This window comes from Hylobates moloch, unplaced genomic scaffold (genome assembly GCF_009828535.3).
Source record: "Hylobates moloch isolate HMO894 unplaced genomic scaffold, HMol_V3 SCAFFOLD_1, whole genome shotgun sequence".
Taxonomy (NCBI): Eukaryota; Metazoa; Chordata; class Mammalia; order Primates; family Hylobatidae; genus Hylobates; species Hylobates moloch.
In genome coordinates, this window is record NW_026652276.1 from 28907601 (window position 1) to 28920557 (window position 12957).

The 12957-nt window shown below is 37.3% G+C and overlaps 1 protein-coding gene across 11 annotated transcripts in view; it reads left to right on the forward strand.

The window, feature by feature from the left end:
* Window positions 1-12957, forward strand: part of IKZF2 (IKAROS family zinc finger 2) — a 153849-nt gene that overhangs the window by 62908 nt on the left and 77984 nt on the right. The window contains exon 1 of one of the 11 annotated variants that reach the window (XM_058438791.1): window positions 9007-9070. The exons of the other annotated variants lie outside the window; for them this stretch is intronic. The gene's annotated coding sequence lies outside the window, so the exon portion shown is untranslated. Of the gene's footprint in view, window positions 1-9006; window positions 9071-12957 lie in introns of those variants that run through there. 11 annotated transcript variants of the gene reach the window in all.

The following is a 12957-nucleotide window of genomic DNA, read 5'->3' on the forward strand; positions in this document are numbered from 1 at the left end:
CTCTCAGCTGTCACTAACACACACTGCCCACATTTCTCCCTTAGTTCCCAAATGTTTGCATCCACAGCTCAGGAGATCCATTGGCAAAGACCCTTTGTTGTTACTCTCTATCAGTAGAAAATCAGTGCTTGAGTCAAGGATGCTTCTGGGTGTTTTGGCAGGAGGTCTCTCCCCAGCTGTGCGTGATATTATATTGTCTGGGCCTTAAAGAAGCTCTGCTAGTGCCCAGAGTATCAGGAAGTGTCTCTTGATCAATTTCTGGTCATAATCTCTTTTCCAGAATTTCATTTCAGTTCCATCATTTTTTGGCTGTCATTCCTTTACTGTAAGCATTTAATCTCAGGCAAGGAGTCCAACGAAGAACAGATGCTAGGCTCTACTTTTTTCTCTATACTTGCCTTTTACTAATCCCGAGTTCAATTTCCTCCTCCTTCTCCCCCTAACAGAATAAGGGTTGCCATGCATGTACATGGTTACAAACCAGATTGGGGCTGGAAAGTGGAGGTTAAGTTTTTGGCCCATGATCTGTCAGCGAAAAATGTTCTATTACAAAAGCAGTGGATATTCTAGTTAGAATCATTCTTGGGAATTGTAAAACTTTGCATATTTGGTGTCCTTGAGGAACAGCAAGAGTACCAGTTTGGTTTGGTTACAGTGGTCTGAAAGAGCGGAGAGATCTGTAGGGGATGATCATGTATTTCATAAATTATCTGGGTCCCATGTGGAGAGTGGACAAAGGGAGAGGATTGCAAGCAGGGTGCCCTGTGAGGAGGCCCACGCAAAAGTGGAGAGGCCTGTGCTGAAGTGAGAAGGTCTGCGTGAAAGTGATTTGTGTGAAAGATGGTGGTGGATCCAACTAGAGCAGGAGCAGTGGGGGTGGGGAGAAGTGGCCAAATGTCTTTTGTAAGTAGAGCCTGTTGGACTTGCTGATGGATTGGAAGCGGCATGTGAGGGAAAAAGAGGTCTAAGGAGTGACTGCTAGTGTTTCGCTTAAGTAGCCTGGTGAATAGTGATGTCACTTACTGACTTGGGGAAATGAAGAGCTCTGGTTTGAACAGGTGAATTTTGAGAGTCATTCCTAGAATCTCAAATCAAGATGAGTCTTAATCAAAATGTCTTAGCCAAGGGATTCGAGAGCCAGGATGCTCCTGCAGCGTAGTGTGATTATGGTTTCCCTTACAATGCAGCAGAGAACCAAAGCTGCCGAACAGTTTTTTAAGACTTAGTGTCCTCACTTATAGGTGGGGATATGTTACTTATTTCACTGGGTTCTTTGAAGGTAACATTAGATAATGTTTGTGAAACTCAGTGTAATTCTTGACAAGTAATTAGCACCTAATAAATATCTTCCGTTATTGTTGTTATTAATTTTGGTAAAATGAACTTTATCTATCTATCTATGTATTTATTTATTTATTTATATTGAGACAGAGTCTCGCTCTGTTGCCCAGACTGGAGTGCAGTGGCGCAATCTTGGCTCACTGCAACCTCCGCCTTCTGGGTTCAAGCGATTCTCTTGCCTCAGATTCCCAAGTAGCGTGATTACAGCCGCACACCACCATGCCTGGCTAATTTTTATGTTTTTACTAGAGAGGGGGTTTAACCATGTTGGCCAGGCTAGTTTCAAACTCTTTACCTCAAATGATCCCCCTGCCTCGGCCTCTCAAAGTGCTGAGATTACAAGTGTGAGCCACTGTGCCAGGCCAGGAAAATTATTTTTAAAGCTGATTTTAAATATCAGCTTTGGAATGAAATAGGATATAAATTAATACTTAGTATATCCAGAATCTACAAAGAACTTAAACAAATTTATAAGAAAAAAATCAAACAACCCCATCAAAAAGTGGGCAAAGGATATGAACAGACACTTCTCAAAAGAAGACATTTATGCAGCCAACAGACACACGGAAAAATGCTCATCATCACTGGCCATCAGAGAAATGCAAATCAAAACCACAGTGAGATACCGTCTCACACCAGTTAGAATGGTGATCATTAACAAGTCAGGAAACAGCAGGTGCTGGAGAGGATGTGGAGAAATAGGAACACTTTTACCCTGTTGCTGGGACTGTAAACTAGTTCAACCATTGTGGAAGACAGTGTGGCCATTCCTCAGGGATCTAGAACTAGAAATATCATTTGACCCAGCCATCCCATTACTGGGTATATACCCAAAGGATTATAAATCTTGCTGCTATAAAGACACATGCACACGTGTGTTTACTGAGGCACTATTCACAATAGCAAAGACTTGGAACCAACCCAAATGTCCATCAGTGATAGGCTGGATTAAGAAAATGTGGCACATATACACCACGGAATAAATACTATGCAGCCATGAAAAAGGATGAGTTCATGTCCTTTGTAGGGACATGGATGAAGCTGGAAACCATCTGGAGCAAACTATTGCAAGGACAGAAAACCAAACACCGACGTTCTCACTCAGAGGTGGGAACTGAACAATGAGAACACTTGGACACGGCAGGGGAACATCATACACTGGGGCCTGTCGTGGGGTGGGGGTAGGGGGGAGGGGAGAGGGATAGCATTAGGAGATATACCTAATGTAAATGATGAGTTAACAGGTGCAGCACACCAACATCGCACATGTATACATATGTAACAAACCTGCATGTTGTGTACATGTACCCTAGAACTTAAAGTATAATTTAAAAAAAAATTAGTAATGGATAGTCATTTCACATGTGTAGTATATATATATATATATATATACACACACACACAGACACACTAATGTAAATAAAACAACTTTTTCTTTTTAAATGAGTTGCATTTTCATCCATAGAACTACAAAGTATTAAAATCAGGATTTTGAATTTTATGCGTACGTGTGAGGAACTTTCTGAATTATAAATGTGATTAGTGACATGAGTAAGTGTTTGCTGCCTCTTAAGATCTGCCATGCCTTTATGCAAATCAAAGTTCCCACAGAAATAATGAGTCAAATACAGCAACAGGCAATGTTTAAATTAGCATTTTTTTTCCTCTGCTCTGCTTGGGTCAATTTTACTATACATTGCATATCAAGACCTTTGATTTGCTCAGGTTTTCCACTGATTTGACTTCCCCTACCTTTTGTTTCAAAACCTAAGATTACCACTTTAAGTGTACTAGTATTGTGGAAGGTGTTTTATTCAGAACAGAGTAAATATATATTAGAGAATATTATATTGATATTCTCCCTATTGCATTAATAGAGAGATCTTTATGGAGCAAAGGCCAGATCACTTAACAAAACCACAGTCTGTTTTTTGGCAATAGTGTTGAACTTGGAGGAAAGCCAGTCTTAGCCAGTATAAAGTTAGATTCCATTCCATCAGCACAATAGTTAATAATAGTTGATTGACAGGGATGTGAAGGGTGCCCTCTTTTCCTCCCCCCTCCACTCCCATTCCACACTAAACTCTCTAGGGAATGTGCCATTCCTTTACCCATTCCTAAAATTCTTTGCTTGAGCACAGCCAAGGGCTGCTGGACTGGTGCCTGACTGTTTGGAGGCTGGAGAGTAGGGGGTCTCTCTGAAATAGTTCCTAGTCCCTGTAGTTGTTGCTGAGGAAGCCTAGCAATCTCTGGACATCTTTAGGGATATGCAGTAAAGGTGAGCTTCTGGGCTGGTGTTTATGTGTGAAAAATAACCATACTCACCTGAACTACCTTAATACCATGGGATCAGGATCACTTTTGCTTCCCTTCAGCCACACACATTCATCTTGTCCACAGAAATTTAGACCTTATTTTAGTCTATTTTTTGTAAATCATATATCATATCATATATTATTTTGCATTGTTAAAACTATATTTTGTTGGTGTTTAGTACTGGTAAATTAGTAACATTTGCAGCTTTCTTCCAACTCTTTTTTCTTTTTGGATGTAGGTATGTGCAGGATATGAACTATTCAAACAGTTACAGCATTCCAGAGATTCTTTCCCTGGATTCTACATGCTCACATGGAGTTATATTTGAATACCAAGAAGTATTGTTGAACATTGCTGAACATAAGGTTCACTAGTACAGTGTTTTAGGTGAAAATTCAAAAGTTTTTTTCTAAGTCCAGGTAATTTCTGTTTTTAGTGGAGTAATGATTCCTATACTAAGCAGTTTTGTGTTCTTTAATTTGGTGAAGTTAGCATTTGGTGTTGCCCTCAGTTTGGGTTAGCAATTATTCTTTACCCCATGTCTCACCACTACAGAACCACTTGCTAACTTTTAATCACCACCTTCTCAAGTTTAAGGACTTGGCCAGAGTGATCCCGGAAAGTCTCAACATTTTCCAGTGAGTAAAGTCCATCTCTTTTGGAGATCTTGACACCTATCATTAACAAGGCTGCAACCTCCTTAAGGATAATTGAGAAGGGAGACCTGCTCTTCTGTATGTATAGCAAAACATAAAGAGGTTATACAGCAGGATACGATAGTTCTTAAATAGAGTGCATGTATTGTCTGGCAGGCTGACCCAACATCATGTTGCCTCCTTCATTCTACAGATTATGTTATGGGTTTCAGGTGTTTTTCTCAGGTCAGTTTCCCTATCATTAATGCTGCAACACCTTTACTGAGTAGATATCCACTCTCTCATTCTTTTATTACACCATGGTGAAACCAGCACTGCCAACTCTCATGAGTTGATGAATAAACTCTAATTTTACTGCATTTATAAATGAAACTTTAAAAATAGTTTCTGGAATAAGATCGCGGTGAATAAAGTCCTAACTAGATTTTTAAACAAAGCCACGTTTAAATGAATCACATTGAAATATGTTAATATATTTAGTGTTGGTATGTTAATATATAAGCCATTTATACCCTAAGATGTCAATAGTGTCACTTGCCTTGCTGGCAAATTTGGCTCATAATAAGAACATGTGTCCAAAATGCTTTTTGTTTAAAAACATACATAATTTGAAAAATATTTGATTGCTCTTTAGTGCCTTTTAATAAAAGAAGGAGCTCACCTTTTGATTTTAGAAATGCTTACTCAAAATTGCTTTTAACATCATCTGTTTCTAAGTGTTTTAAAAGAGAAAGATGACTTGGGAAAGAATTCAACTTGATTCTGTAAATATTTTTTGAACATTATTGTGTGCCAGCCACTGTGTTAAGTGCCTGGAATGCAGAGATGAATAAGATTGTTCTTGGGTCATAGCGTACAGTGTAATAGAAGCGACAGTTAAATTATATTTGCTGTGTAGATTCACTATTCTGTTAGGAGCCATTAATTTCACCAAAGTTGGTCAGAAAGGGATATTCTTTTAGGAAATCACATTGAAGCTGGACCTTGAATCATGAAAGCTAGAAAATGAGGACAAATGAGGACATCCAATGCAAAGGGATACTACATGAGCAAAGAGAGTTGTAAGTGTGTGATGGGCTCTAAAGGTTACAAAATACAACTTCAACAGGGCTTAATGTTATTGTATTCTTTCAGATTAGAGAAGGCATGATAATATTTTTTCATGTATAAAAGGCCTTCAGATAATGCTCATCACCTGATATTGGGACCTAATGGTAACAGAAAATAAGAAAGGGAGAGTTGAAGGAACCTGTGTTTTTCTTTTTTCAATTTCTTTTTTAGAGTGACATAGATATATTTTATCATCTTATGATTTTTTTCAGAAACATTTTTGTAAACTTTGTTACTTCTGTAAGATTTCATATATGTTCATTTCCTTACCCCCAAAGCCATAATAAAAATGATTACGAAGCACTTTTCTAACACTGACCATAAGAATGAAATTAACATTGCTGTGAGTAAACTGTAGTTTAGGAGAATCTTTTGTAGTGAGGAACAGAACTATTATTTATTGAGTGTCCCTATATGTTAGGTACTGTGTGAGGCACTTTCATATAGTCTATACAATTTACTCCTTAAAGCATCCCTGTAAAGTTATTATCTCAATTTTCTAAGCCAGGGAAGCATTCTAGGGAAACTGAGGCTGACTAATATGCTCTGTGATATACAGCTGGTAAGTGACAGGTTTGGGATGCAAAATCAAGGTGGTTGAATTCCACATCATATGCTCACTTTACTGTAGATTAGACAGGTGTACTTGAATAATTGGCAGGTGACAAGTGTCAGTTTGGGTATTTAAACTGAGGCCTGACTTACTCTAAATAATCTGTATTCTATCCCCAACCTTTTGGCACCAGGTACTGGTTTCCTGGAAGATAATTTTTCCACATCCTGGGGGTTGGTGGGGGATGGTTTCGGGATGATTCAAGAGCATTACATTTATTGTGTAATTTATTTCTATTATTACATTGTTATATATAATGAAATAATTCTATAACTCATCATAATGTAGAATCAGTGGAGTCCTAAGCTTGTTTTCCTGCAACTAGATAGTCCCAGATAGTCTGGGGGTGATGGGAAACAGTGACAGATCATCAGGCATTAGATTCTCATAAGGAGCACACAACCTAGATCTCTGGCATGTGCAGTTCACAATAAAGTTCGCCATCCTAGGCTGGGCGCAGTGGTTCACACTTGTAATCCTAGTACTTTGCGAGGCCGAGGTGGGCGGATCACCTGAGGTTGGGAGTTTGAGACCAGCCTGACCAACATGGAGAAACCCCATCTCTACTAAAAATACAAAAAAAAAAAAAAAAAAAAAAAAGTTAGCCTGGTGTGATGGCGCATGTCTGTAATCCCAGCTACTTGGGAAGCTGAGGCAGGAGAATCGCTTGAAACTGGGAGGCAGAGATTGTGGTGAGCCAAGATTGCGCCATTGCACTCCAGACTGGGCAACGAGAGCGAAACTCCGTCTCAAAAAAAAAAAAAAAAAAAAAAAAAAAAAAGATTCGCCTTCCTATGAGAATCTAGTGCCGCAGCTGATCTGACAGGAGGTGGAGCTCAAGCAGTAGTATGAGAGATGGGAAGTGCTGTAAATACAGATGGAGCTCACCTCCTGCTCTGTGACCAGTTTCTTACTGGTTCCTACTGGTCCGTGGCCTGGGGTTTGGGGATGCCTGCACTAGAACTTACAGAAGTTATTTGAACTTCAAACATTGCAAAAGCAGAGTGTTTTCATTACTTAAAGTAGTGTTTAATTTTAGCATGTCTTACTTTCTGGCTATAGTTTTTAATAGACTTTTCAACTATATGGCTCGTTTTAACTGAAGGTTTAAAAAGTCATTTTGTTGTCTCAGAGGTATAAGATTACCATCAAATAAGCAGACATATGAAGGAAAAGAAATATAAAATGCATTTCTGGACCTCTAAATGAATTGTTAAAAACCCTGCGAAGCAAAGCAACGTTTCTCCTCTGAAATTATATTTTGCAAACATATTTTAGAAGGAAAACTTGAAGTGTCAAAAGTAGTGAAATGTCTCCAGTGTTTATGGATGTAATGTTAATTAGCTGAAACCCCATCCAAAAAAATTGTCAGTGAAATTTATGAGTCTTTTTGCTATCTGTATGGAGTTGACAGCAGGTGTTTCTTACTCACACACTCACCAAACTTTGAAGAAGAGTATTTTTAACCCTTGCTTCATAATAGGCAAGTTCAGATGATCTAAATATTTCTTCATATTCTGTATACTGAGTGCCTTGAGTAATTTGAATGATATGGGATATTGACTATATATGTGTTAAGTTCCAAATCCAATAAACTTAGAGTTTTAAAGTTGACTTAGTCAGAGGGTTTGCTTCATTGCTAACATTAGCACAGATTCTTTTGTGCAAGTGGACCTTTTCTTCCTTTTATCTATGTTTTTATCATTATAAATCTTATTTCTTGCATTAATATAACATCGCAGGATAAGCTAGTAAAAAGTACATTGGTTTATAAAAGAAGGGACCTATTGACATTTGCTGTACCTTGTATATTTGCTTATATTTCTAGATAGCTGTTTTATTTCCTTAATTTGGCTGTAAACTTCTTGAGAGTAAGGATCATTCTTTATCATTATTTTTATTCCTCAAACTTAGCACAATATTTTTTCTATTGCAAGCCTTAAGTATACATTTATTGCCGCTTGATTTCATGAAAAACTGTTTTAACATATAGCACATAAAAATGTATACAACAAAACTAGAAAAATTTCTGTTTGACATGTTATCAAAATCCCAGATTTTTCATCACTATTGGGTAACTTGTAGTCAGCCTCACTTGCCTTTAACTTGATCATGAGTCCCACTTGCTCTTCAGAGAATTTTCTTTAGGTCTATAAAGTTCTTATTAAAATATAACTAGTTTAGTTCTGATTAAAACTATTTAAGGACCTCCCTGACTTTGCAGCCAGACCTCTGAACTTTACAGTTGGATATCGTTAATGGAATCAGATTCAGGATCCTACCCCCAGAGGATATTAGGAAGGGTGTAGTAGCTCACTAGTTTAGTGCACAGTCACATTTAATGTCAGTTCTGGTCTGACCTTGGTACCTCAGTTGCTCAGGGCATGAATTCATGGTTTGCTCTCAGGGTCTTGAGTTTCTTGCCCTGAAAACCCACTTTCCCCATGACTGGTACCTGATGATCACTCCATTTTTTCATACTCCATTGCATTCGCACATGTTATTCCCTCTTCTGGGATATCTTCTCACCAAGTGTGACTGGTGAAGTCCTCTTCATGTTTCAAGGTGGAATTCAGTCATCTTCTTTGAGAAACCTTCCCCAACCTACCCAAACTTCTTTGATCATCCCCTCTTTTATATCTTCTCCTTATACCTGAGTCCACACATCTATTAGTGCACTCATCATGCCATATTCTCATTATTTGTTGACTTTCTGTCTGTATTGGACTTCAAGCTCATTGTAGTTCAATAAATGTTTAAAAGAGTGAATTACTTCTGTGACTTTGTTTTGGATCATTGCCAATCACCTGTCTTGCATCTACTTTGAGGATATTATAGATACTGGATTTAATTGAATCTACTAATGACATACTTACATACCTGTTTTTTTTTTTTTTCTTCTGTTCTGGCTAATATCCTGATTTCAGTGTACCTTTGGGCCATGCTCCAGTTTGTTGATTGCTGGGATAACCACTGGCCAGCTCTGTATGCTGTAAGTCTTTCTGAACTACCTCCTGTACTCTTCCCAGGCCTGGTATGTTTCCACTTGACCCTCATGGGCCTTATCTTTCTAGACTCTAGGCCTTCGGCAGACCTAACTTAATACATGTTGGACATATAAATAGAAACTCTAATTGCTTTTTTTATTAGTTGTAATAGATTTATACTAAAAAACTCAACCTAACACCAAATTTTTTTTCTTTATGAAAGGGATATTTAATGATTAGGACTATTTTAACAATAGGTCAAGATGGTGCCAAACATTTCATCCCTTATTAAATGGATTAGAGAAGGAGCTTAGTAAATAGCCTTTTTTTTTCCTTCCATATGTGTTGCAATTGTCAAGCCTATTAGAATTAGAATTTTGAGTCAGTGATACGTGTGGTATCATTAAACCATTTCTTGCCATGGCTAGCCCATGTCCTTTATCTTAAATTTGTCAATGATTTAAAAATTAATGTTGTTCCTTTAAAAATATTCACTAGATACATGAAAATTTACTAGATGTAAGAAAATATTTAAAAGTCTTTTCTGAACATTTGTTTCTCATTTATTTTGAACTAGTCTCAATCACTTGCATTTTACCCATGTCTCTTACTGTCATACATTATTAGAGGGTTTTTTTCACTTATTTTCTACTTCAACCATTTTCAAAGTTTTCTGAATTTTAATAGTTGCAGTTTCATAACTTTTGCTCCCCCATTCATTGATTGATTTGTTCTCTTCATTTTCTCTTTCCTTTAATGTTGAAAATTTGGATATATAGAGAAGTAGATATTTAATGGACCTTTGTGCCTCCATATCCCAAAATACTTTCCCTCCCAAATTATTTTAAAGTAATTTCCAACTTTAGAAGTTCACTGATACAGTATTTGTAAATTATGGGTAGGCAAAAGAATCTCCCTTTCCATATTATCACATTATAACAGAATATGACAAGATATCCATATCTATCTATCTCTATATAGATTTTTAAAATATATACTTCAGGGTAAACAGAAGCTCAAGCTTATCTCTTTTTCTCTTAGGAGAGTGTTTTTATTTCTTTTGTTCCTTTGAACTTTGTAGTTGTAAGTTGTGGGAACTGGAATTGGGTACGTGTGTTTTTAAGTATTAGTCAAATTTCTTGCTAAATATTGCTTAGCAGTTTATCAGATTAGGTAATTGGTTTCTTAAAAAGCTTTTGGCAGGGTTCCAGGTGATGGGAGAAATGAAAAGTGAATTTTGATTGGGGGCAGGTGATAGGAAAGCAAATACAAAGTGTGGTTCATTTAGGGTATGTCATAGAAAGCTAGGCATCAAATTGGAGGGTGGAAAAACAATGGGCACTAATTAGATGCCTTAAGATGGGTAGCACTTTGGGAAAAATGGAAGTTGCTGCTAGGAAAACATAGAGAAAGTAAAAATCAGGAGATGACAAGCTTTGCCTATTTTAATCATATTTTTACTTGGGCTGGCAAATGTATCCTGCCCAACTGTGGTGGGACAACACAAGCTTTCTCTCTTGGTAGTATACAAGAAATTTATGGTGATTGTTTATAGATGGAGATCTTTTCTTTTCTTTTGTCCTTCTCTGTCTCTCCCTCTCTCCCCTTTCTCCTTCCTTCCTTCCTTCCTTCCTTCCTTCCTTCCTTCCCTTTCTTCCTTTCCTTTCCTTTCCTTTCCTTTCCTTTCCTTTCCTTTCCTTTCCTTTCCTTTCCTTTCCTTTCCTTCCCTTCCCTTTCCTTTCCTTCCCTTCTTTTTTCTTTTATTTTCCTTTCCTTCTTTTATTTCCCTTCCCTACCCTGCCCTGCCCTTCTTTGTCTCACTGTGTCACCTAGGCTTGAGTACAGTGGCACAATCATGGCCACTCCAGCCTTGAACTCCTGGGCTGAAATACTCCTGTCCCAGTCCCGCAAGGAGTTGGGACTACAAACACACACTACCACACCTGGCTACATTTTAAATTTTTTGTATGGATGGGATCCCACTATGTTTCCCAGGCTGGTCTTGAACCAGTGGGCTCAAGTGATCTACCCAGCCTCCCAAGCTGTTGGAACTACAGTCATGAGCCACGACACCCAACCAAGACTCTTCTTTATAGACCTTCTCCCCCTTCTCCCTCAACAAAAAAGAGAAAATTAGACAGCAACAACAATAGCAGCAACAACAAATGCTATATTCAAGGTTTATTTTTCAATAGATTTAACGTCACAATGATGGGCTAGTTCTACTGTCCTATCAACCTGACATATCAGAAGTTAGTACTCACCATGCAGCTATTGTTTCTCATAGTTCTGGGAACAGAAAACTCAGAGAGTAGTTTGGTTGTGAACACAGTTGGTTAACATGGGAGAGAAGAATCACTTTGGTTTGGCAGGAAATGACAGCAGAATTTCATTCTATATGGTGGGTTGTCCATCTGGTCTGTCCATGCTAATGAGACAGATAAATGAGAATTGTCAAAATTAGGTAGCCACTCACTCTATTTCACTAAAATGTAAAATTACCCTTCTGGTCTCACTTTTCAAAGGGATGAAGAAACAGTATTTAGAGGGCAAAGCAAAAAACAAAACCTAAGCCCAGCTCTTCAACTTACTTATTAGCCGTGTGATTTTGCTCAAATCAATTGAGTTTTCTGCGATTCAGTTTTCTTGTACGTTTACTGGGGATAATAATAGCACCTACTTCATATTCTAGTGTGAAGATCTATTGAGATGGAAGATTTCAAAACACTCTGAACTAAATAAACTGTTTAAGTATGAGTTACATTATAATATAACTCATAAAGAAAAGAGTTTCTCGTAACCTCTGTAGGATACTGATTTTGTTTCTGGAAAGAATATAGTAATTGTTGCTGTGAATTGAGAACTAATTTAATGTTAAGAAAAGGGAAGAAAAAACCTTTATTAAAAATAGAAAGTACATTTTTAAAATTTTCAACAGAAGATAAAATATTACTGTCTACATTTTTAAGTTTTCTTAGCAATTTCAGCCAATTTTCTCTACCCTTCTAAAATAATATAGCAAAACATAAATCTTTGTATTCATGAATTGTTTTTTTTTAAAGGACACATAATCTGTTTACGCTTGAAGAGTTGAGGATACAGGAATATGTGGGTTTATCAGTGGGATCCTTAGTAGGATCATAAAGTTCTTAAGATGGAAAGGAATATGCAATCTTCTAATCTAACCCACTTGTATTATAGATTAAACAAAACTAGATTTTAGACAGAAATATAGATAGAATTTTATCTTCCAAACTAATGTAAACATGATTTTAAAAAAATAAGTACAAAGAATAGGCCGGGCGCGGTGGCTTACACCTGTAATCCCAGCACTTTGGGAGGCCGAGGTGGGTGGATCATGAGGTCAGGAGATCGAGACCATCCTGGCTAACATGGTAAAACCCCGTCTCTACTAAAAATACAAAAAAATTAGCCGGGCATGGCGGCGGGCACCTGTAGTCCCAGCTACTCAGGAGACTGGGGCAGGAGAATAGCGTGAACCTGGGAGGCAGAGCTTGCAGTGAGCCGACATTGCGCCACTGCACTCCAGCCTGGGTGAGAGAGCAAGACTCCATCTCAACAAAAAAAAAAAAAAAAAAAAGAAAAGAAAAAAAAAGTACATAGAATAAAATCAGAACTGGAAGCTCAAAGGTCAATTATAAAAATTTAAAAAACAAATTGCAAAGATGTTAGATTGTTTCCCATTTTTATAGTTCTTACTATTTTCATTCATTTCATTGATTGAGAGCATTCACTATAGATAAGAGGTAGTTCATGGCAGTGGTTTAATATAAATTATTAGAGGAAATTTAAATACAGAAAGTTCACGAAATTCATATTTTGTGATGGAAAAAAGACTAGTATTATTTTACTTGAGCTATGGAATACTACAATTTAGTATGTATAACACTTGTGCTTTTCATAGATACATTTT